Here is a 27,867-nt window from a genome sequence, read left to right as displayed (position 1 = left end):
GATAATGAAAAAAGGATTGTAATAGAAAGTAAGATCAACCCTAAAAAGTTCCTTAAGTATCTTAATAGCAAAACAAATAGAAAAGAAAATTTGCGACCCTTTCAGTGTGAGATGGGCAGGCAAATTATTGGAGATAAGGAAAAAGCAAAGGTATTTAACAAATTCTTTGCCTTTGTATTTACCAGGGAAGAATCAATTGCACTAGTAGTGCCACAGGAGGAAGCCACAACCTCTATATTAATAAGTAATTGGTTAAAAGACATGGTAGTTCATAGGTGCTTGATAAAATTAAAGAAACTAAGGCACCTGGTCCACTTGGCATACATGCAAGAGTTCTTAATAAGTTCAGTAAGTAAGTAGGGATTTAGACCAGGGTAATGCAGTTGATGTGGTCTACTAAGATTTTGCAAAGGCTTTTGATACAGTTCCACGCAAGAGGTTGGTGTACAAAATAAAGCAGATTTGATTCGTAAAAAAATTTGCAAACTGGTTGAAGGATAAACAACAGAGAGTTCTAATAAATGGAACTTTTTTCAGATTAGACTAAAGTCGTGAGTGGAGTACCTCAAGGATCGGTAATGGGATCCCTGCTTTTAATTTGTTTATTAATGACCTTGAGGTTGGCATAGAGAACAAAGTCTCCATCTTTGCTGATGACAATAAATTGTGGAAGGTAGTAGAATTAGAGCAGGATGAAATTTCTCTCCAGAAGGACTTGCGTAGACTGGAAACTAGGGAAGGTAAATGGCAGATGAGGTTTAAAACAGATAAATGTACGGTTATGCATTTGGGAAACAAGAATAAACAGGCAATTTACAAATTAAATGGGGATAAATTAAGAGAATCCTTGATGGAAAAGGATTTAGGAGTGCTTGTAGACAGCAGGCTTAGCAACAGTGCCCAAAGTCATGCAGTAGCTGCAAAGGCAAACAACATCTTATCTTGCATTAAATGGGCAATGGGTGGTAGGGAAGTAAACATAATTATGCCCGTTTATAAATGATTAGTAAGACCACACCTTGAATATAGAGTACAATTTTGGGCATCATTCCATAGAAAAGACATATGGAACTAGATAAAGTGCAGAGAAGAGCCACAAAATTAATAAAGGGGATGGATAATCTGATATACGAGGAGAGGCTAGCTAAATTAGATTTATTTACATTAGATAATAAGTGTCTAAGAGGGGATATGATAATTATATACAAATATATTCGGGGACAATACAAGGAACTTTCAAAAGATGTATTCATCCCAAGGCAGTACCAACTACACAAGGTCATCACTTAAGGTCGGAGGAAAGGAGATTTCACCAGCCACAAAGGAAAGGTTCTTTACAGTAAGGGCAGTTAAAATGTGGAATTCATTACCCACGGAGACTGTGATGGCAGATACAATAAATTTGTTAAAGAAAAGGTTGTACATCTTTTTAGAAAGGAAAGGTTTACAGGGATATACCAAATAAGTAAACATGGGAAGTATGTTGATCCAGAGAGTCATCTGATTGCCAATATTTGGTGTCAGGAAGGAATTTATTTTTCCTCTTATGAGACATGATTGATGATATTTCACTGAGTTTTTTGTTTGCCTTTCTCTGGATCAATAAACTGTATGTACAAATATAGGATAAAGCATCTGTTGTTTAAATTTAGCATAGGATAGCTTGATAGATGTAAGTCTTTTTTCAACCTTATCAACTATGTAACTATGGGCCTTTTCACCAAAAAGGCCTACGGCTATTCAGTAAGCCTCGATAAGTGGCTGATAAAGGCCTCTATTGGCATTTGTTTATCCCCCCCCCCAAAAAAAAATTGCTAGTCGAGCTGCAATAAGCCACTTATTAGCAGTTTTTTCACATTTGTGCAATTCTAGTAGCCTCGAGTAGGTTATTAGGGCTATTCGAGGCTCTAGAATGGTGATTTCCTCTCAAAATCTTCCCGCCAGGAAACGTGTGCGTCAAGTTGGTGAGAGGACTTAGAAAATAAAATGCATTTTTTCTGCATCAGATTCATGGCGGGAGACTCCGGAGCAGATACACATTAATATCAGCACCGGAGACCCCTGGCATGAATCCCATACAATAAAAATTTAGAGGCAACTTCATTACCTTAGCGGCTAACCACTAAGGCAATGAAGTGGTTAACTACCAGTGCCATGTTTATTGTAGGTAGCGGATGGATGAAGGTGGTATTTGGCCCTTGGTGGCTGTTAAGTCCTTGCGGGGGGGTTGCGGGTGAAGTTAACCCCTTCATTACCTTACCGGTTAATACCGGTAAGGTAATAAAGTGTTTAAGCCCTCCCGCTACCACCCGGTAGGCATAAACATCCATCCTTGGGGCTACTACCCCCTTCACCCAATACCTCTACTTATAATAAACAAAAAAACACACAACAACTCTACTACCCACCTCCTCTACCCCCATAAGCCCTCTCCCCACCCCCAACACATACAGTAATGGGCAAAATTACTATTATCCACATATGGCTACTAGTGCATTTGCCAATTATAAAATCAAACATTAGCCAGCTAGCATAAATAAAATAAATAAACCTTCCTACTTATCCCTTACCATCATGAAGGGCATCCTCATCAGCATACTGCAGGTCCATGTCCTCCGATGCCAGCAAGAATACAAGAAAAAATACAATCTAATGACCCCTTCATCACCTTATCGGTTAATAACCGCTATAGTAATAAAGGGTTTAACCACCCTCCATCGCTATTCACCCGGGAGGCCTAACCACCCCGGACCCACTATACCCACCCTCTACCCATTGATTGGTATAGTGGTATATAATACCCATATAATATGTGTATGATAAGCCACTATACCACTCAATGGTTAAGCTAATAAAAATAATTAAGTCCAAAAATACACAATAAACAAAGAAATACACATGCACCTAAACACACCATCAATAAAAGATTTAAAACGCCTAATAGTGCACATGTATAAAAATCATCTATATCCAAAATAGTAAAACAATCAAAATTATGTTATTTCAAAATAAATAACCCTCTGACTTCCGGCGTATCTGTAACCTCTCGTACCGCGACGTCATCACCCGCAATCCAACGCCATCCATCTTGAAGACCAGCATCAACTAAAACAACTTCTTTCTTTTATCTTCTATCACTGTCTTCAATCTTAATTTTTAATTATTTTCTTCTTTTCTTCAATGTTCTTTCTTCATCTGTCAATCCAAAGTGCCCCATGGTAAATCCAAACAGGTGTTGCCACGTCGACTTCTGCTAAAATGAGACTTACAGGCCTTATATAGTGCCCGTATCGTCACATTTTAGGGTCAAATGGGACAGCTCCATTCTGATTGGATGCTGTATCATGTCAACTTTTTTTTTTTTTTTAAGGATGTGACGTCATCTCCAAGGGAGGTACGTCACATCCTTAAAACCACATGGCTATATCACATGGTATTACAGCCAATGGGATTGAAGACAATCCCATTGGTTGCTGTATCATGTGATAAGTTACACTAGTTCAAAAGTGACATCACTTTAAGGGATGATATCACATTCTTTTGAACTAATGTAACCCATCACATGGTACAGCAACCAATGGAATTTTCTTCAATCGCATTGGCTGTAATACCATGTGATATAGCCATGTGGTTTAAAGGATGTGACATACCTGCCTTGGAGATGTCACATCCTTTAAAAAATAGAGGCGGGCACATAATAACAGACATTTCTGCCCCAAGAAACAGGCTATTGATGTTTAACCCCTTCATTGTCTTAGCGGCTAGTCTCTTAGATAATGAAGCTGTTTTAATATTAATTTGTTATACTAGTGTAGATGAGCATGGGGCCTCCGGAGCAGAACCGCGTTGATTTCAGGTAGGGGGACCCCCTGGTTCCAGAGATACAGGCCCCGTTATGGGGTGCCCGTATCTCCTAAGCATTTAAATGTCTCACGTCACATGACTGTGGGAATAAAATGCATAGGAGATACTGGCACCCCATAAAGGGGGCTATATCTCGGTTACCAGGGGGTCCCCGGACCTGAAATCAACGCAGTTCTGCTCCGGACACCCCCTGCTCATCTACACTTGTATTACATTTTTTATTAATAAAATATTAATTTTGGGCGTGATTTGCGCAGGGAGAGGCTCTCTTTCTGCAGCTGAAAGAAATCGCTGGATTTGGCCTTTTGAGAGAGGCGATCATCACGTCGCCGACTACTCGCCCGTTTTGGGAATTTTGCTTTCACTGGTTATCGAGGCTTTCTGAATACTGTCATAACAATGCTCAAAAAACTGTCGGATTAAATGGCAGGGCGATTTTTTTATGAAGGCAACTAACATAGGCCCCTATATCTTTATTTGTATAGCGATATCCATGTACATAGTGCTTTATAGCATTGGACATGTGACATGATATTAGAAGACATAGGGCCTCATGCATAGAGCAGCGCTATTAACAATCTCGCCATTTTCCGGCGAAAATCGCGCTAAAAACAGCCGAAAATGGCGAGGTAGGAAAAAAGCGCCATTTTTTTTTCTATTTGAAAATCTCGCCGCGCGGCTGGCGAGAAACTACATCTCACCAGTCTGAAAAATATCCAAATTCAGAAAGGCGCGCTCGCCATCTAGCGGCTGTTTTTGGCGCAATTTTCTTCAATTTTCTCCGCCAACTAAAGTTGGCAAGAAGCAGGAGCTCGCCGGCTATAGGGAAAAAAAAAAAAGCGCGATTTTTTTTTCTCCCTTTCAGCTGCCCGCATCTCCTCATTTACAATTCTCCACATGCAGTAATGCTAAAAATAGCGGATTTCGCCCATTTCTGCATATGGAGAATAAAACTCTCCATTAAAGCTACTTTTTCTTAAACTCTCCAATTTATTCTAGCGCTGCTCTCTGCATAGGCCCCATAATAGGAACAAGTGCTTCAGACATAAAAGTAAACAGTAGGAAAAGGAGTATCTGCCCTGAAGAGCTTACAATCTATGTGGTAAGTAGGGAGAATGTATAGAGGCAGTATGAGGGTGTTATGGTAAGTGTATATACAATGTGTCATGGGAGGTGTGGGGCATGGAGTCAGAATGGTTTTAGATGGGAGAATACATAAGGGGTATCATTGAGCAGATCGCAAGAGGCAAGAATGTGCATAATGAAAAATTCAGGTTCAAATGTAAGGATGGGCAGTGGAGTGTATAGCCATAAATAGGGTGACCATTCGTACCGGTTTTACCGGTACAGTCCCGTTTTTTTGAGGCCTGTACCGGTTTAAGTCTGTCCCGGTTTTTGTCCCGGTTTTTGTCCCTGGTCCCGGTATTGCGGTGCAGCGGCGGTGAGGAGAATGCGGCGGCCGGTAAGTATTTTGTATGTGTGCGTGTGAATGCTGCCGGGGGGACTGAATGATGGAGAATGCCGGGGGCGGGACTTAGAATGCCGGCCGGTCCGCAGGGGATTGGATGATTGATGATGCCGGGGGCGGGACTTAGAATGCCGGCCGGCCCGCAGGGGATTGGTTGCAGGCAGGTCAGAGGAAGCCGGGGGCGGGACTTCCGCTTTATGCAGAGCACACGTGTCTTCCCGGCTTCCTCTGTGCGCGTGAGTGTCCCCCTTCTGTCCCGGGTCCCAGCCAGGGGGGGGTAATAGGTGGTGGTAGCGGGGGTGCGCCTGCCTTTGTACCACCTTGTACCTTTCCCCCCCCCTGGCGCTCCCAGCATTGCCCCTCCTGGCGCTCCCAGCATTGCCCCCCCCGGCGCTCCCAGCATTGCCCCCCCCCGGCGCTCCCAGCATTGCCCCCCCGGCGCTCCCACCATTGCCCCCCCAGCGCTCCCACTATTGCCCCCCCGGCGCTCCCACCTTTGCCCCCCCTCTGCTCCCACCATTGCCCCCCCTCTGCTCCCACCATTGCCCCCCCGGCGCTCGCACCATTGCCCATCAGCGCTCCCAGCTTTGCCCCCCCGGCGCTCACAGCTTTGCCCCCCGGCGCTCACTTCCCCCCGTCCCCTTGGTGTGGGAGATGGGCTCGGGGGCGGCCAGTGGTTGCAGCGCGGTCGCGGGCGGTGCAGGGGCTGGCAGGTGGTGCAGGGGGAGGCGGGGTGTATCTGTGTGTGTGTATCAGTGTGTGTGTGTGTGTGTGTGTGTGTGTATGGGTATCAGTGTGTGTGTGTGTGTGTATGTGTATCAGTGTGTGTGTGTGTGTGTATGTGTATGTGTATCAGTGTGTATGTATATGTGTATCAGTGTGTATGTGTATCAGTGTGTGTGTGTATGTGTGTGTGTATCAGTGGGTGTGTGGGTGTGTGTGTATCAGTGGGTGTGTGTATGTGTATCAGTGTGTGTATCAGTGTGTGTGTGTATCAGTGGGGGGGTGTTGTGTGTGTATCAGTGTGTGTGTGTGTATCAGTGGGTGTGTGTGTATCAGTGGGTGTGTGTGTATCAGTGGGTGTGTGTGTATCAGTGTGTGTGTATCAGTGGGTGTGTATCAGTGTGTGTGTATCAGTGGGTGTGTATCAGTGGGTGTGTATCAGTGTGTGTGTATCAGTGTGTGTGTGTGTGTGTGTATCAGTGTGTGTGTGTATCAGTGTGTGTGTGTATCAGTGTGTGTGTGTGTGTGTGTATCAGTGTGTGTGTGTATCAGTGTGTGTGTGTGTGTGTGTGTGTGTATCAGTGTGTGTGTGTGTATCAGTGGGTGTGTGTGTATCAGTGTGTGTGTGTGTGTGTGTGTGTATCAGTGTGTGTGTGTGTGTGTGTGTGTGTATCAGTGTGTGTGTGTGTATCAGTGGGGGTGTGTGTGTGTATCAGTGGGTGTGTGTGTGTATCAGTGGGGGTGTGGGGGTGTATCAGTGGGGGGGGGTGTATCAGTGGGTGTGTGTGTGTGTGTATCAGTGGGTGTGTGTGTGTATCAGTGGGGGTGTGTGTGTGTATCAGTGTGTATCAGTGTGTGTGTGTATCAGTGTGTGTGTGTGTGTTTCAGTGGGTGTGTGTGTATCAGTGTGTGTGTGTAACTGTGTGTGTGTGTGTGTGTGTGTGTATCAGTGTGTGTGTGTGTATCAGTGTGTGTGTGTGTGTATCAGTGTGTGTGTGTGTGTGTGTATCAGTGGGTGTGTGTATCAATGGGGGTGTGTGTGTGTGTATCAGTGGGGGTGTTTGTGTGTATCAGTGGGGGTGTGTGTGTGTATCAGTGGGGGTGTGTGTGTGTATCAGTGGGGGTGTGTGTGTGTATCAGTGGGGGTGTGTGTGTATCAGTGGGGGTGTGTGTGTATCAGTGGGTGTGTGTGTGTATGTGTGTGTATGTGTGTATCAGTGTGGGGGTGTGTGTATCAGTGTGGGGGTGTGTGTATCAGTGTGGGGGTGTGTGTATCAGTGTGGGGGGTGTGTGTATCAGTGGGGGTGTGTGTGTGTATCAGTGGGGGTGTGTGTGTATCAGTGGGGGTGTGTGTATCGGTGGGGGTGGGGGTGTGTATCAGTGGGGGGGTGTGTATCAGTGTGTGTGTGTGTATCAGTATCAGTGTGTGTGTGTGTGTATCAGTATCAGTGTGTGTGTGTATCAGTATCAGTGTGTGTGTGTATCAGTATCAATGTGTGTGTGTATCAGTGGGGGGGTGTGTGCATCAGTGTGTGTGTGTGTGTGTGTGTGTGTATCAGTGTGTGTATCAGTGGGTGTGTGTCTCTCTCCCTCCCTCTCTCTCCCTCCCTCTCTCTCCCCCACCCTGTCTCCCTCCTTCCCTCACACCCTGTCTCCCACCCTGTCTCCCTCCTTCCCTCCCACCCTGTCTCCCTCCTTCCCTCCCACCCTGTCTCCCACCCTGTCTCCCTCCTTCCCTCCCACCGTGTCTCCCACCCTGTCTCCCACCCTGTCTCCCTCCTTCCCTCCCACCCTGTCTCCCTCCTTCCCTCCCACCCTGTCTCCCACCCTGTCTCCCTCCTTTCCTCCCACCCTGTCTCCCACCCTGTCTCCCACCCTGTCTCCCTCCTTCCCTCCCACCCTGTCTTCCTCCTTCCCTCCCACCCTGTCTCCCTCCTTCCCTCCCACCCTGTCTCCCTCTTTGTCTCCCACCCTGTCTCCCTCTTTGTCTCCCACCCTGTCTCCCTCCTTGTCTCCCTCCTTCCCTCCCTCCCTGTCTCCCACCCTGTCTCCCTGTCTCCCACCCTGTCTCCCTCCCTGTCTCCCTCCCTGTCTCCCTGTCTCCCTCCCTCCCTCCCTGTCTCACCCTCCCTGTCTCACCCTCCCTTACTCACCCTCCCTCCCTGTCTCAAGCCTCCCTCCCTCCCTGTCTCACCCTCCCTCCCTCCCTGTCTCACCCTCCCTCCCTCCCTGTCTCACCCTCCCTCCCTGTCTCACCCTCCCTCCCTGTCTCACCCTCCCTCCCTCCCTCCCTCTCACCCTCCCTCCCTCCCTGTCTCACCCTCCCTCCCTCCCTGTCTCACCCTCCCTCCCTCCCTGTCTCACCCTCCCTCACACTCCCCGTCTCACCCTCCCTCACACTCCCTGTCTCACCCTCCCTCCCTGTCTCACCCTCCCTCCCTCCCTGTCTCACCCTCCCTCACCCTCCCTCCCTCGCTGTCTCACCCTCTCTGTCTCACCCTCCTTGTCTCACCCTCCCTCACCCTCCCTGTCTCACCCTCCCTGTCTCACCCTCCTCACCCTCCCTGTCTCACCCTCCCTCACCCTCCCTGTCTCACACTCCCTCACCCTCCCTGTGTCACCCTCTCACCCTCCCTCACCCTCCCTGTCTCACCCTCTCACAATCCCTGTCTCACCCTCCCTGTCTCACCCTCCCTGTCTCACCCTCTCACCCTCCCACCCTCCCTGTGATTTAAATTAAACTACACCATGTGGTTTGTGTGCACACTTTTATCGACTAGATTGCTTCTATAACTGTTACATCATGCCACTTTTCTTAAGGGAAATTACAATTATTTTACACCAAAGCCACTTTTGTGCATATCCGTCATGTACAAGCACTGTTACTCACAGCATACTGTACTAACGTTTTTGAGCTCTTCTTCTCTTTGAGTGTTCATACCGGTAGCTCCTTCCCCATGGCTTCCTGTAAAAGCAGACCACTTGCACTTCCTGGTTGACAGTTTAATGTTCCTTGTGGAGCTCACTTGAGATACCTTTGAGATATGATAATAGTGTAATTAATATACATGTTTGAGCAGTGACTTTGTTTTTTTGCAAAAAGCTTTTGTTTGCTACAGCCGCAGATTGGTGCTCAAAAGCACAATACACTATGTGTGAACGGGGGTGTAGGGTAGGGTTGGACTACTAATATTGTAATAGCACATTTCTGATTTATTTTTTCAAACAGGGAAAGATATCTTCAATAACTGCACAGTAGCCTAAAGGATTGCTAAAGGCAACAATACAAATATGCCACTATTGTCATTTATAGTATCCGAAAGTCAGTACAACCAGGGTCGAGCACTTTATATCAGAGGCACAATTCAAAAAATGGCAAACATGAGAAGCTGGGGAAACAGTGTGTAGCCCATAACACAAATTAAGCCAATATCACTATTAATGAAATAACTGCTGATGTGGAGACCTTCATTACTTCAAGTAAGGAACCGCATAGACTAGATAATTCTATTTAGAATGGCAGGTACTAAGCCAATGATAGGAGAGGTGAGAAAACATTCTATATACAGTACAATACACTGAAAATTGCAGTCAATTATATTCCTAAAAGTATGAAAAGAAACTGATGGAATGAGGGTTTTGTAGTGGTTAGTTGGGGGAGGAGGGGTTGGCTATAATAATATGGCTATGTTGTACATTAGTTAAGTTATACATGTTTGGTTTTTAATGTATGTTGTATTATTTGTATTTGTACTTTGTTTATTAATGAAACAAACTACTGTATATAACCTGAGCTCCCAATCACCCATAACTACCTCACTCCCTAAACTACAGGACTAGAGCCCTTTTCATGGCTTGTGACAGGGTGAGGACCTCTTCCACATAACGGAGTTGGCAGAGGGGTTCAGGCTTCATGTAGGGGGTGAATTGGAACTTTTGTTCGCCTAATCACCAAACAACTTTTTTTTGGTAAGTTATGTAGTGACTGGTGGCCTTCAGAAGACTGTTTGTTGCAGTCTCTTTACAAAATATTGTGAATGACAAGCTGGCAGATCTTAAAAATGTCTTGAGTTAGGCTCAAATTCCATTGTAAGTTTTAAATTAATGTCATTGGAATTAAGAACTTTTCTAACCCATAATTATTTTTAATTTAATGGGAAGTATTATTGACAACAAAGAGCACAGTGATGGGTGCAGAATGTGCCCCCACCTATGCAAATATTTTCCTAAATTGGTGGGAGAAGACTGTTGTCTTCGGTGAGGGGTTATAAATATTTACTAACCATTTATCTTTGTGGGTCAGATTAATTGATGACATTCTCATGATATGGGATGGAATTTATAAAGCTTGAATGAGTTTTTGCAAATTCTTAATTCCGATGAGATTAATAAAAAAAAATCACAATGAATATGACCCTAACTCACTACATTTTTAAGATCTGACATTTTTTTGTGAAACAATGGCAGCTGTCATCCATGATGTTTCGTAAAGAGACTGCAACAAACAGGCATCAAACCCAACTCACGACCCAACTCACCAGATTCGAGGAGTCCCTACGGAGCAATTCTTAAGAATTGGATGTATTTGTTCGACAGATTAATATTTTGAACTAAAAGTTAACAAGATGAAAGAAAGATTTTCACAGCGATGCTAGAGTCATCGATCTATAGAGAAAGCCTACAAAAGAGCAAAGGCCACCAATAGCGCTTTATTATTGCTACTAAAAAGAGAACAGCAAGAGAAAAATCACGTTCTTTTTAAACCTATAACAAACAATGTACACAATGAAGGAGTATATTATCTAGAAACTGGTCTGTGTTGTATCACGAGGATCTCAGGCAATGTATTAGTCCAGCACCTTTGAAAATTTGAGGGACATAATGGTGCACAGTCACTACTCTGCATCAGGATATCCCTCCATTAAAGATAGAGTTGTGGGTATCTTTAAGTGTGAGCACTGTAAGGCTTGTCCTTACATCCAGAAAACGACCACATTTATGAATAATGATAATGCAAACCAATATATCTACTATTACATAAAATTCCACTACAGTGCCATAATATAACAATTAACCTGTTGTTGTGGAAAATTATATATGAGTAAGATAGGACGGGAACTCAGAGTCAAGGTCTTAGAGCATATAAGAGATATCATAAAGGGAAACAATAACCTTTGTCTCGGGAACATGTACACAAACTGCATAGAGATTGCCCTAAAAGCATATCATTTATGGGTATTGATCATGTGAGTTTGGGAGTTAAACCTTGACAATGCACTTTTATGGTGTCAAGCAAAATGGATATATAGGCATTTTTATAGAAATGTTTTAATATTGTATTAATTACTTGATTTTGTTCTTTTAATTTTAAGGCTTTTACATCCAGGCTCTCCATTGTAACGACATATAAGACTTCCGGTTTAGCAGTAGATAGCACCCCAGAAGAAGCACGTAGTGTGAAACACGCGTAGAGAGACGTAGAGGATATGTCACATGACCAACACTTCCGCAACAGTGCATAGTGGTGTACACAAGGAGATGCTCATAGCTTGTGACGAGCCATCATACTTTAATTCCCCGTGATCACTTTCCTAACTAGTTTCTTCATACCCACGGAGAACGATACTAACATAGTTACATAATAGATGAGGTTGAAAAAAGACATGCGTCCATCAAGTTTAACCTCTACTAAATTTAGACTACAGATACTTTATCCTATATCTATACTTACAGTATATTTATCTATTTATCTGTTCTGGGGCCTATACTCTTCTCAGTGTTCATCAATGATCTTCGCACAGCTTTTAAGGAAGCCTCAATACACATGTATACAGATGACACAATCCTAAATGCACACAGCCATAGCCTCTCCGACCTTCAACACATACATGTACTTCAGTCTGACTTTTTGAGACTCGAAAACTAGATTTACCTAAACAAACTATTTTTAAACACTGACAAGACTGTAACAATGGTATTTGTGACCAAGACTAAATTTGTAAAGCTTCAAGTGACTGACCTCCAGATCAGAACCAACGCTAACACCACCCTAACTTCTGTCACCAGTTTTAAATACCTGGGCATATGGTTTGACTCCCACTTAACATTCGGGATGCACATTAATACCCTGACATCCAAGACCTATGCCAAACTAGGTGTACTTTACAGAAACAAAACCTCCCTAAGTCTGCTGGTCAGAAAGCGTATCGCACAGCAGATGCTAATGCTAATTATCGACTATGGAGACATAGTATATGGCTCAGCACCCCAAACCCACCTTAGCAAACTTGACAACCTCTACAAATCAATATGCTGTTTTGTTCTCAAATGCAACTACAACACACATCACTGCAAAATGCTCAAAGAACTAGACTGGTCATCACTCGAGTCTAGGCGCAAAGTTCACCTTTCCTGCCTTGCCTTCAAATACTTTCTGGGCAAGCTACCCATCTATCTGAACAAGCTCCTCATCCCTACCACATGCAGCACTTATCATCTGAGATCAGACTCCAAAAGACTGTTCATGGTCCTAAGGCTCAACAAAGTATCCGGCCATTCCTCCTTCTCTTACCGTGCACCCCAAAACTGGAAAAACCTACCGGAGACTCCACATCCACCACCAGATTAAGTTCTTTCAAAACTAAGGCTGTCTCACATTTTAATCTGGTCTGTAACTGTTTCATAAGCCTATACTATATATTTTCTTTAACTGTGCCTGCAATGTCTTGTATATAATGTATACCCTGTTCATTTATGTACAGTAACTGTATTTGTACCATGTATTATTTGTCATCTTAACTCTATGCCCAGGACATACTTGAAAACGAGAGGTAACTCTCAATGTATTACATCCTGGGAAAACATTATTTAAGTAAATAAATAAATAAAATAGAGGAAGGCAAACAAAAAACCCTAGTGACATATCATCCAATTATATCTTATAAGGGGAAAAATGAATTCCTACCTGACTTCAAGAATTGGCAACCAGATTACTCCCTGGATCAACATCCTTCCCATGTTTACTTATTTGGTATATCCCTGTATACATTTCCTTTCTTAAAGATGTACAACCTTTTTTTTAACAAATCTATTGTATCTGCCATCGCAGTCTCCATGAGTAATGAATTCCACATTTTAACTGCCCTTACTGTAAAGAACCCTTGACAGATGATACTCCTCCCACCGGAGAAAGGAACGATGCACCGCTGTATGAAGAAATTGCAGCAAAGGCTGAAGAGGTGACTAAAAAAGGTTTATTGGAGCATAGTAGTGTAGTTCTGGCAGATCCTCTGACGAGTTTCAGCCGCAGCAGGCCTTTGTCAAAGAACCCTTTCCTTTGTTGCTGAGGAAATCTCCTTTCCTCCAACCTAAAGGGATGACCCCGAGTTCTTTGAACTGCCCCTGGGATGAATAGTTCTTTTGAAAGCTCCTTGTACTGTCCCTGATATATTTGTATATAGTTATAATATCCCCTCTTAGACGACTCTTTTCTAATGTAAATAAATCTACTTTAGCTAGTCTCTCCTCATAAGTTAGATTGTCCGTCCCCTTTATTAATTTGGTGGCTCTTCTCTGCCCTCTCTCTAGTTCCATAATGTCTTTTCTACAGAGTGGTGCCCAAAACTGTACTCCATACTCAAGGTGTGGTCTAACCAATGTTTTTAAAAAGGGCATAATTATGTTTGCTTCCCTTCCATCCATTGCCCGTTTAATGCAAGATACTATCTTGTTTGCCTTTGCAGCTACTGCATGACTTTGGGCACTATAGCTAAGCTTGCTGTCTACAGCACTCCTAAATCATTCTCCATCAAGGATTCCCCTAATTTATCCCCATTTAATTTGTGAGTTGCCTGTTTATTCTTGCTTTCCAAATGCATAAACTTACTACTACATTACACAATTTAGTGTCATCAGCAAAGATGGAGACTTTGCTCTGTATCCCAACCTCATGGTCATTAATAAAAAGTTAAAAAGAAAGGGACCCAGTACCGATCCGTGAGACTTTAGCCAACCTGAAAAAGTTCAATTTATGACAACCCTCTGTTGTCTATCATTCAACTAGTTTTCAATCTAGGTGCATATATTTTTGCTGAGTCCAATTTGCTTTATGTTGTACACCAACCTCTTGTGTGAAACCGTATCAAAGGCTTTTAAAAAATCTAAGTAGACCACATCAACTGCATTACCCTTGTCTAAATTCCTACTTACTTCCTCAAATTAACAAATAAGGTTAGTTTGGCATGATCTATCCTTCATAAATCCATGATGACTATTATTGATAATATTGTGTTCATTAATATTCCTGAATATTATCCCGTATTAAACATTCAACTCACTTCTCCACTATTTAAGTCAGGCTTACATGTCTGTAATTCCCCGGTTGTGATCTAGCTCCCTTTTTAAATATAGGCAACATATCTGCTTTACGCTTGTGGTACTGAGAAACAACAAAACAAAGAACAGCGCACAACGCTCATCGTGAAAAATGTAATACACAATTTTATAGAATAAAAGATTCAAGGTTCTGTGTACATCAGATCAATATAAAACAGGCACAGAATGCTCCAATGTAGCTGTTACCGCTCATGGACACTGGATCAGGACTGTACAGGAATGGAGATCGACGGGTATCTTTATCCACATCATGGGTCTGTGGCCAGATAGAATATAAAGCCGCCGATCAGCTGGAGAAAATGCCCAGAATGTCTAATTGACGAGTCCCCAGAGTCCAAATGATAATGTCCAGTGCTCAGTATAGCTAGGAGTAGCAGCAACGGCAATCTCAACCTCATGGTTGTCTGACATCTGACTCGCGGTGCCACACTGCGTGCCGTCGGATGATGATGTCGTCACCGTACCAACGTCAGTGAGGAAGAAGTGCTCAAATAGATGCAAACTCACAGGATACTACCATAAACCACAATGAAAAACAGTTAGGTTAATGAGTGGTATATTCCTATACTGAGCACTGGACATTATCATTTGGACTCTGGGGACTCGTCAATTAGACATTCTGGGCATTTTCTCCAGCTGATCGGCGGCTTTATATTCTATCTGGCCACAGACCCATGATGTGGATAAAGATACCCGTCGACTCCATTCCTGTACAGTCCTGATCAAGTGTCCATGAGCTTTAACAGCTACATTGTAGCATTCTGTGCCTATTTTATATTGATCTGATGTACGCAAAACCTTGAATCTTTTATTCTATAAAATTGTGTATTACATTTTTCACGATGAGCGTTGTGCACTGTTCCTTGTTTTGTTGTTTCTACTAGTAGTTATCCAGGGTTCTGGGCTACCCTATTTACAGCGACAGACGCTCTCATATCCACTGATTGGTAACAAAGAGTATCAGTTTTTTCACTTTTATGTCACTCACATGGGCATTTGGTGGTAGTTTATAATCACTTTTTATTCACAATTGTTAGTTCTTTTGAGTTGCGCACTTGTCCTGTATTGTTCTTGTGGTACTGAGCCTGTGGAAATGTAGCCCTTGAAAATTATATTTAATGGTTTGGCTATTACTGAACTGAACTCCTTAAGAACTCAAACTCTAACACAAACAGTTTGTTTAGCCCAGAGTGACCTGGATGCAGGTCCTTCACACTTGTATCACTCTAGCTTGATACTTTCAGAGTGCTCATTAGAGAATTAGCATTCACTTTACTGGGAGAGCACACATGAGCACTACTCATATGTGTGTGTAATTCCGTTTGTTCAGCCCTGATTGGATTTAGTATTGGGCTTTATATATGTGTATTAGCTGTTTAGTGAATCTTTTATTAGAGAGCTATTAGGCTATAATTGTGTCATCAGTATAAAAGTGCCCTATGGATAGCGATGAGTGATTTTTGGGGGGGAATTTGGATCTGCAGCGGATTGGCCAGTTCCTTTAGTCCACAGATTTCAGTGGATCAATATCAAAAAGGCGATTTTAGTTTTGCGTATTTTTTATTATTATTACCAATACACTCTGCAGATTCCATAACCTGTGGACGGATTTGTAGAATCCAATCCGTGGATTCACCAATCCGTTGGTGGCATCTTAGGAAGCACACTGACAGACACTGAAGCACATACAGAACAGTGACACAGCTCACTGACAGACACTAAAGTACACACAGGACAGTGACACAGCACACTTACAGACACTGAAGCCCACACAGCATAGTGGCAAAGCACACTGGCAAATACTGAAGCATACACAGCATACTGACACACAAACATACAGAGCAAACTGACACACAAACACACACAACGTACTGACAGAAATATACACAGCATACATTCACACAACAGCACACATTAACTCCTCCCCCTGACATCCTGTAGATCTGAGGTGGGCAGAGTCCTGCAGCTCTTTGACCCACTTCCACCCACAGCCTCTGCCACCCACACTCTGTGCAAGCTCCCCATGCCCTCTTCAGTGAGCTGTGCTCCAGCAGCTCACAGCAATTGATCCTGCTGTGACCAGGATTCCTGCTCTCCCTATTAGGCATGTTATATTCCACAGGAGCTGCTCCTCCCCATTGACACAGACACCTGAAACATTACCCAGGCCAATGCCCTGCCAAGAAGGGGGTGGGGTGGGGAGGGGGCTACCACTGTTTATTGCCGCCCATTCCATAGGGCTCGTGGCTAACTGGGCTGTCGGCTAATTCTCAAACTATGTGATAAGCCATTCTGTGTACTACAATCAGGTCACTGGGATGCAGGCTAATTCTTAACCAACTCATACTTGACTTCATTGACAAAGGTGTAACATTTTATTTTGGTGTGTTCTGATCAGTTATATAGATGTAGCAGGTTTATTGTTTCTGCAAATACCTTAACATGTACAGTATGTGTAGCACATTTTTCCCCCTCTGGGAGATTATGGCTATGCTGGTTACCTGTGTGGTAGAGGAGAGATGAATTTCCCGCGATGGTGTGGGGGTACAGGGCAGACCTTTAGGGATCCCTCCGGTTCTGTTCTTCTTGGTGTCAGCACCTCCAAACATAGGGGGCTTCAGCATGGCTGAAGGGGGTCCCCCGCTATGACATTCCTTTATCTTTTTACCTATCTCCACACAGACTGCAGCAGTGCCAGAAGTTCAAATGAGCATGTTCTTTATTACAGCAGCCGCTGCTGGTGTTATTGCAGCAAATGCTCAAATTGATAGGGTAGATCCCTGGCTTCTGGATGGTAATTGCCTGCGGGTAATGGTGAGGCCTAGCTGGATTAGGTTATGTGTTCAGCCCATGAGGGTCTGAGCAGATGTCTCACTCCCGGCCGGGAGGAGATGTTTCCAACACATCCTACCCCATGCAGGGGCAGGCTGGAACAACCTGAAGGTCTCACCCCTAAGTGTCTGAACTTCAATCTCTAATTTAGACACTTCCTTCCTGCAGCTCAAAGAGGCAGGGCCAAGTATCTGTACCACCATTGGCTGTGTCAACCCATCTCCGGTCACTCAGGAATTCAGGATGAGGAGGTGGGAAACCCCATAGGATAGCCTGTCACTGTCTACATCTTTTTAGAACTTACATGACAGGGGAAGGTAGAGAGCTAGCTGTACCAGTCACCGCTATATATGTCATGCCTTTAGTATGCCACAGGATTTTAATAGGATCCAAATGGTAGTGTTGCCAAAGAATACTGTAGGATGCTGAGGCATATTAACAAAAAAAAAAAAAAAAAGAATACAACAAAGTAGTATGAATGAAGTCTGCTACTGTACCTTTGTATGTCAAATATGCCAGTGACAGTCATAGCACTTATTACCCATTTAGAAATGTGTTGTGCTACTAAATTATTTTTGGAAAGAACAGCACATCAAGTTTGGATTATTTTGTAACCCTGCACACACTTATCAATTGACTGCTTTCATGTAGCCATTCTTCTTTCTAACTCTTTCACTCGTGTTATAACGGGAATAGAAATGTTCAAGTTTGGATTATTAAACTTTACATTTCATGACTACTATCTATAATGAAAATAAACTTTGCAAATTAATTGTTTTTTCCACTAAAGTAAATTGATAGCAACTTTAGAAATCTATTTCTTAATTTATGAAATCATCAATTTCCTAGTGCTAAGCTTACAATACTAACCAATAAAATTATATTTTGAGCAATTAGAATGATTCAACGGTTGTCCTCAGAAGCTGATAGAGCAAAGTAATTGAAAAAATAGGAGAAATTGATGGTGGTGCTGTCGGTCTGCTGCACCTAAAATGACCAGTAGGTGAATGGATAATCCTAGTGATATAAGGTGGATACAAATTTTGAATTGTTAAATGAACATCAAAACAAAATACAGGGTAAAGAGAGGTATATACTCCAACAGAAATAGCTTAGATGCACACCACCCAAGTAAAACATAAGATTTAATAAATCAATTAAAACATGTATCACTGTAATTAGAGTCTAAACAGTAATTAAGAAGTAATTGGTGGGATGGCAGGGGACAAAGGGGAATAAACACAATTGGCTTAGGGCTAAAAATCAGAGATACTTATTGTATAAATTGCACTATTAAGCTTATACAGCACGCTTATAGCCATATCAATCTGGGTAGGGAGCATATATACCCCTATTTAGCTGATTATTTCTCTTTTGGCTCTTCATTGGTTTTGAGCCCTAAGAGATTTGTGTTTACTCCCCTTTGCCCCATTCTCTAATTTCTTTGATATTGATTAATTATATCTGTCGAAGACATTGATAAATTGCATAAAATACATTTTACCTTTGGGTTTGATTAAAATGTATATATTTTACTGTGATCTATGACAACATTGAAATATTGAATTAAGTAGATTTTATTTATAAGTATGATTATATACTTTTGTGATTTATTAGTTATAAATGTAACTCCTTTCCGAAAGGGCTACTAACATGGGTACCCACCCTGGGTTGCTATGGGGATCCAAACAACACTCCAAAGGAGGAGGGACTATTCTAAAAGGTTAGGTTCCAGGAAGACATGAGGAGAAGAGCCTTAGGGAGAGTAGATCGATAATGTTTATAAAGTAATAGTATAGATCAGACCCCCTGTTTATTATGTTGTAGATAGGGACATTATCCATTGAGTTAGGATCCCTGAAAGAAGGATTGGAGTCCGGCATAAGCAATAAAAAGAAAACCAGATCCAAAGCACAAATAGTCTCCAAGGGGATATGAAATAAAAAAAATAGCAGAAAAAAATATATAGGGCAACATTGTTTGAATCACTTCCAATAACATAAGACAGGTATTTGATATGTCACTCACATGTTGTGTGAGAAAATCAAGAAGTAGGGTTGTTAAAGTAACCAACATATAGATGAATCTTGGCCCCCTCAGCAGACCACCAGAATATAGGGTGATTCTCAAAACATAGAATGAAAGAGCAAATATAGTGCAATTATGCTTTATACACTTAAAGGTTAAAAAGTAATACGTTGAGACAACCCAGGGTCAGATGCAGAGCTTTCTCCTGGCTGCTTCACAGGACACCAACACTCCCTCTCCTTCGAGCATATTGGCCGTCACGTTGCTTCCAGATGTGACGTCACCAAATAGGATATGAGCAGGGACCTCAGTTGGAACACTTCACAGCACAGGGATGCACCAAACGTTTGTGAAGTCATGCCCTACACGTTCCACTCTACAAGCTTCTTCAGGGGTATTGTTGAGTGTCACAGGAATCCACCTTCTTATAGTCTGTATGTGGCAATAGATGACAATTGACGTCACAGCGCATGCATACGTGAATGTCATGACGCACACAATGTAAAGTAATACAAAATATATAATAAACGATCATCATAATACACACAGAACAAAATATAAAAATAACAAGAAAAAAAAGGAGTTTGGAAGGATATGCTGATAAGCTGGGCTTCTAAAAATAAGAGAAAATAATTAATATTGCCCAATCAAACAATCATAAAAGTCAAAGGATTGAAGCAATATTTAATCAATTAAAATATACCCGACATCCTAAAACTGGGGAAATGCATAAAATTGACCCCCAAAGCAGGTCAAGCGAGTCAAAAAGGACTAGAGGCCAAAAATGTGCAAATTGATTAATATAAAAATATGATTTAATAAAAATCTATCCATTATAAAACCTGTTAAAACAATAGGATGGAAAATACTATATGAATATTATTATTTTTTTAAATCACTATGCATATCTTTTAAAATTTATAATATGAAATATACATCTATGAAAAGATTGCAAAACAGAGAAAACCAGTAAGCTCCTAATTTATATACCCCCAAAGTAACCACAATATATATATTTGCATATGATTGTCAAAACGGAGTGCTACTGGGCATAGCAATATATAGTTAAAATCAAGGACAGAATATAGAACACAGACAGAGCCCAATGCTACTTCCAATGACACAGATACACAGTAAAGTGTATGTATATATATATATATATATATATAATATATATATATATATATATATATATATATATATATATATATACAAATGTAAATACAGCTGTATGCTCATCTGCATGTCTTAGGCAGGTCTGCAACCCCGCCTTTCACCATTATCAGCTTCCACTGCAGCAAGGGATTCTGGGAAATGACATGCAAATGAGCACACCGTGCAAGGCCAGGCGGTGACAAAAATAATGGCTTGTCCCCTCAGCGGAAGGCAATAAGGGGGGCCAAGTGCGGGAAAAATAGGGGACGGTGCAAAATCATCTGTGCAGATCAAGTGCTCTTAAGTGGAGGCCGGACGCCCAAAACGACCAACCACAGTGCAGCAAGTGAAACTCCACCAGGTTTTCCATGCCTGGTGGTGCAAGATTAAAAATGCCCGGGCTACTTTGCATCCGCCCTCTCAGCCCATGACCAGAGGACCAAGTGATGCAACTAGGGCCATCCTTCACAGGACAGACCCTACACTTGATCTTAGCCAAAAGGCTGAGAAGCGACAGACAGACAGCTGTTTCGACCTTAATGGGTCTCATCAGTGTGGGGTTGATTAACTGGCTATGCAAAGAAGCTAAAGGATGGGGCTTACCATACTGAGTTAAGTTATGGTGAGTAAACAAAGTGACAAAAACCCTCCACAGCAAAGCAAATATGCAAATGTAAATACAACTGTATGCTCATCTGCATGTCTTAGGCAGGTCTGCAACCCGCCTTTCACCATTATCACCCTGCACACAGGACTTCCACTACAGCAAGGGATTCTGGGAAATGACATGCAAATGAGCACACAGTGCCACTTTTTGCTTCAAAAACCATTTTTAACATGGTTCCCTATAGGCTTAAGCTTGCTGCATGGTCACAGCTTTGAGCACAGCCAAGGTTAAGGTGCATAACCAGAAAACCCACCCACAGACAGCTGTTTCAACCTTAATGGGTCTCATCATTGTGGGGTTGATTAACTGGCTATGCAAAGATGCTAAAAGTTGGGGCTTACCATACTGAGTTAAGTTATGGTGAGTAAAAAATGTGACAAAAACCCTCCACAGCAAAGCAAATATGCAAATGTAAATAAAACTGTATGCTCATCTACATGTCTTAGGCAGGTCTGCAACCCCGCCTTTCACCATTATCACCCAGCACACAGGACTTCCACTGCAGCAAGGGATTCTGGGAAATGACATGCAAATGAGCACACATTTTTAACATGGTTCCCTATAGGCTTAAGCTTGCTGCATGGTCACAGCTTTGAGCACAGCCAAGGTTAAGGTGCATAGCCAGAAAATCCACCCACAGACAGCTGTTTCGACCTTATATATATGTATATCTAAACTAAAAACATATGGTCATTTAGTTTGATTCTTTGGCCAAAGTATCTTAAGCCTGCACACCAAACGCCAAGGTAAACCAAATCTGTGCAGGTCCTAACACTAATCAAATTCTTAATAACCTGTATAATACCAGGAAGAAAACTTTATAATAAAGCTGTTGTTATTAGCTACATAGTTCTTAGTTTGATTAAAGCTCTTATTTACCTGTATAATACCAGGAAAAGCACTCTGAATTAGATTTGTCGCAACCAAAATGCATGCATTAGCATTGGGCTCTGTCTGTGTTCTATGGTCTGTCCTTGATTTTATCTATGAAAAGATGTAATATTAAATATACTGTACATCTATGAAAATTATGATATTTCTTGTTAAAAAAGGCTCAGCATGGTATCTAGTTACATAGGGAGTATATGTATGATAGCATGTACAATATATAGACACAGAGAATATCAACACAATCACATAATAAAAGTACACACAAGGTGAAACATGTACAGAAAAAAGGAAGCAACCAAGGTTAAAAGCAGGAATTAATGTCAAAATCAACATAAAGTCCTTTAGGCTGCATAGTACTGAGAGGGAGATCCAATAGGATTCTCTTTGGGAGAGTGCAGCCATTCTATTCCCGCTTCTCCAATTTTATGGGACTTGTTCTACCCCTAAGTAGCGTAAACCAGATGGGTCAGAATTGTGGGTTTTCTTAAAATGTAAAGAGACTTTAAGTGACTCCAGACCCAAAGGGATATTACGTAAATGCTCTAGTATTCTGACCCTTAATATGCAAATAGTACGGCCCACATACTGTAAGCTACATGGACAAGATAAAACATATACCACAAAAGGACACCTATAATTAAAAAGCTTGCAATTTTGGATTTCTGAGCAGTTGCAAATGAAGTAAAGACATCTGTCATTTTGACACAAAACTTGCAAGCTTTGCATGTATCGCATTTAAAGAAGCCCTTAGGTCTCATAGGTAACCACCCATTGTGATTATTAACTTCCAGCATTGTAAGTACACTAGGTGCCAATTATCCTTTGAGTACCTCGTCTTCATGAAAACCAATTGTGGCTTATCTAGTAAAAAATCCTGTTGTACAGTATCTTGTTTCAGGATATGCCAGTGTTTTAGTATTATTTTATGTATTTTGTGTGATTCTTTATTGTATTGCATAATAAAAGGAATAATATATTTAGATGCAGTGTCTCTAGTCACTTTTTGTTTCAACATACTAGGTCTATAAAGTGCCAAACTTTATCTTTGGCTAATTGAATTATAAAAGGTTTATAGTTTATTCTCCCCCAAATCTTTTTTTCTAAAATAGATCTGTTCTTTAAAAGTATCCAAATCTATGCAATTTCTTTTAATACGCCTAAACTTTCCATAGGGGATATTGGACAATCATTTCCATGATGATAGTTCATATTCAGAATGAAATTGTTTCAGTCCATTCTTTAAAATGTTTTTTAGTTTAAATATTACCATTCTCAATATAAATAACAAGATCCATAAAGGAAATGGATGAATAGCACACCTGTGAGCATGTGACCTGCATACTGGACAAAGGTTAATACACAGCTCTCAAGATGGCCCACTTTTTACCTTCACAAAGGTCCCTCAAATGAACAATATTTTCCCTCAATCTGTCCCAATATACCATCTGTCACGAACAGCACACAAGAGAGCATGTGACTTAGATATGCAACCAGGTTAATACACACAGCTATTCTAGACAACTAACCTTTCTCCTCCGCAAGGTATTTTCAATGAGTTATTAACCACTTTCTGAATTGCAATCATGTCTATCTACTGCCACCACCCACCCAAGAAATATGCAATCATTAACACATACATACATACATACATACATACATACATACATACATACATACACCAGAGTCTCAGGTTCCTGTTTATTACAGAAAAACTGTGCATTTAACACACAAGAAACTGTTGTAGCAAAATGTGGCTGAACATGTAAATTACTCTCTACAGAGCATGCAACAGTTCATTCAGAGCCCCAAAGCATTACTTATTAAAAAATTGTTTAAGTATAAAATACAGTGCTTCAGATTACAGAGAAAAATAATTCGCTGAATAAAACAAGGGGAGCGATGATGAACCTTATAAAAAAGAAAACACTACATAGTGCAATATTGTATGTACAATGAAGTGAATCAGTAGAAGGCTCCCAATTGCAAACTCACAATAAAGTAGATAATAAGGATAATAATCCAACCGTGGCAAAGATGGTTCCAGGCCGGAGCCGGTAGGAGGACATCAGATCTCAAAGGAGAGAAACACACACCATAGTGTAGATGGTAACAAAATACATTTATACCATGAAGTAAAAATGGAGGCTTACAATGTTGAAGAGATAACACAGCAGGGTATGTATGGTACAGAAGTTGATACACCGAGTCGCGACTTCAGGGTTCCACCTCACCGACACCGCTGCGGGTCTCTTCCACATCCACGCCAGAGCCGATGCGTCACTTCCGGTCTTCTGCCCCTTCGGAACTGACGTCAAAAGATATTCCAGCGCTGCCTCTCCCTCCCAGTCTGTTCTGTGGGCCACGCTCTACGCGTTTCGCCGTTCATGAAGCCGTCAACCTTCACTTTATTGTGTTGTGTAAGTCACTTAAATATTCACTGTTTATGATATATATTGATTTTGCACTGAGCACTTGAGAGCATAGAGAGCGCCATCTTGTGTTGTTTTTACATATAGAAAATAGTAATTGCAAGAACATACAATTACAGTAGAAACAGAAGCAGAACAGTTTCTTAAAATAACAGGAAAATCATAAAACAGAAATCCCTATACAGTACGTTACCATATGCCATATGTTTACCCAGAGAGGTCACAATCGTAGAAATATGAAAATTCACGTGTTTGGTTCATAACACACCTCTGTTGAATTCTGATTTCATAACTCAAGCTTCACTGCATGCATCATTTTGCAACAATTACACATATCTGAATGTTATACTTCAAAATCGAGTTTATCATTGGATAGTCTTATTTTTGTTTAAATTCACCCAACTAAGGCGTGATCTGTGTGTCACTCTCCCTGGGATGCATCAGTAATAATTAAAAAATGTTTTGTTTTCTTTGAGGCTGACAGAATAGTATCTGGCTATCATTTATTGTCTTCTAAGCGACACATCTGTCACTTTTAGTGATCCCCCTCCCCCTCAATTAAGTCATTTTTGAAGCTCAGCACAGACCAAGGAAAAGTCTTGACCTGTTATAAACCCAATATATTGGATTTTTTAAATAAAACTGTAGCTACATTAAACCATAAAGCACCAGATTGCTTAAAATACATAATATTTCATGATATCATCATGACAGATGTTCTGTCAAAATTAGAAAATAAACTTAAGGACTTAGGGGCCTATTCTATAAGCCTTAATAAAAAAAAAATCACCTTGCCGTTTACGTCGCCTGTTTTTTGAGGTTTGCCATCACGGTATTCAGAAAGCCTTGATTACTTGATTGCAAAATTCCCAAAACGGGCGAGTAGCCGGTGACGTGATGATCGGTTCTCTAAAAAGGGCAAACTGAGTGATTGTTTATAGCTACTGAGAGAGCTGCACAGAGAGAGATGGCTCTCCCTGCACAAATCTCACCAGAATGTGTTTTTTAATAAAAAATGTAATACTAGTGTAGATGAGCAGGGGGTCTCCGGAGCAGAACCTCATTGATTTCATGTCCGGGGACCCTCTGCTTACAGGTACAATGAGTTATAAAGTATGTGACATCCTTTTGAATTAATGTAACCTATCACATGGTACAGCAACCAATGCTATTGTCTTCAATCTCATTGGCTGTAATACCATGTGATGTCAGCCATGGAGTCTTAAGGATGTGATGTACCTTCCTTAGAGATGATGTCACATCCTTAAAAAAAAAACAAAAAGAGGGGAGCACATTTAAAGCATCCTATCGGCTTGAAGCTGTATCATCTGACCCTAAAATGTGATGTCACAAGCTGTATATAAGGCCTGTACGTCCCATTTTACCTCAGGAAGCCAACGAGACAATGTCCGTTGTGGATATACCATGGGGCTTTGGATTGACAGATAAAGAGAATAAAAGAAGAAAATAATGACAGATGAAGCTAGAAGACGGTGATAGAAGATAAAAGAAAGAAGATTTTTTTTAACCTGATGCTGGTCTTCAAGGTGGATGGCGTTGGATTGCGGGTGATGATGTTGCGGTATGATAGCTTGAAGATACAACGGGATTTGGAGGGTGAAGACTTCTAAAGGTAAGTAAAATATTGAATGTATGTAAATGTCTTTTTTCAGGTTTTGAAATATATATATAGGGGCCTATGCAGAGAGCAGCGCTATTTCGAAATTCGCCATTTTTTGGAGAAAATCGCGCAGAAAGCAGCAGAAAATGGCGAGTTCCGAAAAACGCGCCAATTTTTCTTTTCTAGTTATAAAACTCGCCTCGCGGCTGGCGAGAACCTCAATCTCGCCAGTTTTAAAAATATCCGTATGCAGAGAGGCGCGAACGGCATCTAGCGGCTGTTCGCGCCAATAAAATGGCGCGATTGTCTCAGTTTTAACTCGCCAGAAAAAACTGCCGCTCGCGGCCATTGCAAAGGGAAAAAAAAAGCCGCGAATTTGTTTTAACACATTTCTGAAGCGCGCATCTCGCCAATTTAAACTCGCCACACGCATCCATGTTAAACATAGCAGAATTCGCACTTTTCTGCATATGGAGATTAAAACTCTCCAAAAAATCTACTTTTTAATAAATTCGCCAATTTTAAAATTCTCTGCTCTCTGCATAGGCCCCATAGTATATATTTATTTGTATGTTTGTGATTTCCTATTGACTGATAATGTACTACTAGAATTGCACGAGTTTCAGTACCTGCTAATAAGTGGCTGACCGGCGATTTTGTTTTGACGGCGGAATTTTGGGGATTTATGCCTTTATCGCCCACTTATCGAGGCTTACAGAATAGCAATAGGCATTTTGGCTGATAAGTGTTCGATAGCTGGCTTATAGAATAGACCCCTTAAGGTCTTAAGGAGGGCCTCATTACCCTTTCAAATAAAAAATAATGTAATCTATATACTGTAGCAGCAGCAGAGGACCTAAAAATAATTGTGATTTAAAATATGTACAAGAATAAAAAAGAAACTGCAGCACTCAAAAAGCCTGGGCCACCACCCCTCCTCCCCCCCAGGTAAGGTGTGTGTGTGTTTCTTGGGGGCAACTGCATATGATTCTTGGGGGGAGGTGTGTGTCTTGGGGGGTAGATGTGCATGTTTCTTGAGGGGCAGGTGAGTTTGTGTGTCTTTGGGGGAGCTGTGTGTGTATCTTCGGGGGAGGTGTGTATTTTCTTGGGGGGAGCAATGTGTATGATTTTTTGAGGGAGCTCTGTATATGATTCTTGTGGGGAGCTGTGTGTATGATGCTTGGGGGAGATGTGTGTGTATCTTGGAGGGGAGATGTGGAGATGTGTGTGTGTGTGTCTTGGAGGGGAGCTCTATGTGTGTCTGGAGGGGAGCTCTGTGTGTGTGTGTGTGTGTGTGTGTGTGTGTATCTTGGAGGGGAGCTCTGTGTTTGTCTTGGGGGGAGCTGTGTATGTTTGTCTTGGGGAGAGTGGTGCATGTGTCTTGGGGGGGAGCTGTGTGTGTGTCTTGTGAGGAGCTGTGTGTGTCTTGGAGGGGAGCTGTGTGTGTCATTAAGGGGAGCTCTGTGTATGTCTTGGGGTGAGCTGTGTGTTTGTCTTGGAGCAGAGCTGTGTGTGTGCCTTGGGGGAGAGCTGTATGTGTGTCTGGGGGGGGGGGCGTCTGTCTGGAGGGAGGCGTGTGTGTTTCTTGGGGGGGAGGTATGTGTTTCTTGAAGGGGCAGGTCTGTGTGTCTTGGGGGGGGAAATTTGTGTGCGTGTGTGTTTCATGGGAGAGAGGTGTGTGTGAGGAAAGGGGCACTGAATGAGCAGAAGAGGGGTGTAAGAGAGCTGGAGGACTAAGAGGGAAATGTGAGGAGGGAGAGCAGGGCCGCCGACACAGGGTTCAACCTGGACAGGT

The sequence above is a fragment of the Ascaphus truei genome, chromosome 2 (genome assembly GCF_040206685.1).
Source record: "Ascaphus truei isolate aAscTru1 chromosome 2, aAscTru1.hap1, whole genome shotgun sequence".
NCBI classification, from domain to species: domain Eukaryota; kingdom Metazoa; phylum Chordata; class Amphibia; order Anura; family Ascaphidae; genus Ascaphus; species Ascaphus truei.
Note: the sequence above shows the minus strand (reverse complement) of the source record.